The sequence below is a fragment of the Sodiomyces alkalinus genome (assembly GCF_003711515.1).
Source record: "Sodiomyces alkalinus F11 unplaced genomic scaffold SODALscaffold_20, whole genome shotgun sequence".
In the NCBI taxonomy this organism is placed as follows: Eukaryota; Fungi; Ascomycota; class Sordariomycetes; order Glomerellales; family Plectosphaerellaceae; genus Sodiomyces; species Sodiomyces alkalinus.
The window spans coordinates 24063-26779 of record NW_021167098.1 but is presented as its reverse complement, the minus strand read 5'-3'; positions in this window follow the sequence as shown (position 1 = coordinate 26779).

Sequence of the window (2717 nt, the reverse complement as noted above, 5' to 3'; positions counted from 1 at the left end):
AGATATTAAAGGCGCTTTCGATACTATCCCCTATTCTCGCCTCCTTAGAGTGCTAAAAAGGAAAGGCTTCCCCTAGTAGCTTATTACCCTAATTAGTAGCTTCCTATAAGACCGTATAGCCTAGTTACTACTTAATAGTAAAACGGCCCCCCCGCGACACCTTTATAGTAGTATACCGTAGGGCTCCCCGATCTCCCCTATCCTTTTTATCCTCTATATCTCTACTCTATACGAAGAACTAGAAAGGGTCCTTAAAATAATAGTAGTAGGTTTTACCGATAACACGAATATTATCGCTTTTAGTAGGACGGAGGCGTAGACGCGGTAACGCCTCGCTAACACGTGGCGGATATACCTAGATTAGGGAATAGCGAGTGGACTATAGTTCGAACTAGCTAAGTATATCTGTATCCCCTTTACGAAGTTACGCTAACCCTTACCTACCCCGCTCCCCCTCGGTACTACTTCGATATTAGTAGCAGAGGCGATAAAGTTCCTGGGCGTTTAGCTTAATAGGAAGCTTAACTTCCGATAAAACACTAAAAAGGTAAAGAGCCGACTAGCCACCTAAATATACGCCCTCTTTAGGCTTAGCGCGGTAGCGTAGGAGTATAGCTTTATAGACGTAAAAAGGCTATACCTTATAGTAATACGGCTAGTAATCGCCTACTACGCCTTAGCCGTCTATAAGATAGGGGCCGGCCCCCGGAAAGGCCCCGCCGCGGCACTTATAACGGTATAGAACCGGTGCCTCCGATTAGTGGCCGGAGCCTATAAAGCCACGCCGGTTAGGGTCCTTAAAAAAGAGACCTTTATCCCCCCCTTAACCTATACCTCTTAAGCCTTATTGCCTAGAAGGTCCGCCGGATATAAGAGGAGAGAACCGAAGATAAGATACTAGCCGGAGTATACGCCGTAGCGAGAGCCCTAACGGCACCGAATCGATACTATAGAACCTATACGGCCCTCGCGTGGATAGCCTAGCTTAATACCCTAACGACCTAAACCGGAAACGCGGCCCCGAGGAAAGCCCTTATAAGGGACTAGGGTCGAACCTAGGTAAAGGCACGGAGGCCGTATACCTACGCCGTAGCGGTACTAAGCCGCCCCCCGATATAACGCTCCCTCCGGAAATATAAAGGACTACTAAAGCTATAGAGCGCCGTACTTACTTAAATTAGATTAGAAAAGCTAGGCCTATAAGCCTTCTTAGTAAAAGCGAGGGTGCCGGGATTTCTAATAATGCGGTGCCCCTATAGTAACAGAGGGACAGAAATAGCGGAGTATATAGTGCTTTAATACCAGGATATAACCGAGGAAGAGCGTAGGGAGCTCTTTAGTACCGTGGGGAGGCTAGTCACGATTAGAGGGGATTTATACGACGCACTAAACTACGATACCGAAGCCGGGGCGATGGCTAAATAGTTCCTATAATAGAAAAGACTTAACGACTTCCGCCTTACCCTCAAAGTTATAGAAGCCTACGAGAACGCGGTAGCACTATAGCGGGGAAGAAGTGATATAATAACCTAGTTAGTATTAAATAAGGGCCTTATTAGCCGGGACTCCGGCGGTATCGAAGCGTTATCGGGCTATAGCCCTCCCCCCTCTTTACTCCTTATTAGCCTTATCCTTACCTCCCTCGGAGGTATTAATACCGCTCTTAATATACTCGAGGTCCTAAAACCGGTTAGCTATTCTGCTATCGCGGAGGCGCCGTAGCGGAACCGAAAAGGGACCACGTATATAGTTATCTATTAGAATACCCACTAGCGCCTCTATACGGCGGACGCGGCGGAGCATATTCTATAAGGTCGCCTTTACCGATAAGATGCCGCCACGGCCGTGACTGGAAGGTAGCGCCTAAGAGATAGCCCGTCTAAAGGATAAAGCCGCCGTCTTTAGGCGCTCCTTAGCCTAATAGGCTATTAGTAAAGCGCCACCGCGATACCGTAGGGAGACGATTTACCGTAGCGATACTATCGCTACTAATAGCCTTTACCGATATATAAAGACTATAAGCGTTAATAAGACGCTATTACTGCTTCTTCGTAGCGGGGGGGACTTATCGACTAGTTAGATTACCTCGATACACTAATAGCACTACTACGGTATAGTAACGGCTTATATCCTTATAGGGGCGCCGGCTATTAGCGTATTAGAAGTATATAGTACCGGTGCCGGTAGTATTAGCATAGGCGGAAACGTTATCCGGGTAGCTATCTAGACGCTTACTATAACGGAGGTAACTGCTATAGGTTAGCCACCACGATACCACTTCGGCACCACTAGGGTATATATACGGTATAACTCGAATAGTACCTTACTCGTACCGGTTATTATTATTACTAGAGGGAGATATCTACGGTTATTAGTATACTACTATTACGGTACCGCCACGATATAGAGATACATACATATACTATGCTTTTATTTACGGTTAATATTAAGATTATTATTACTACTACTATCGTACTACTTAGTTAACCCTACGCCACCGCCATACTACCTATAAACCACCACGTACTAGTTCTAATTAAGGAAATTATAAATCGAGAGCAGGAAAACTAAAAGATATTACCAGTTAGTATAACGCCGCGACGGTAAGCCTTTAAGGCCGTAAGCGGGAACGTAATAGAGGATACCTATAACGTGCTCTATAGCGTTATAGGAAGGAAAAGAGGAAAAGGAAAAGGACCTCGAATTCTATTATCTAT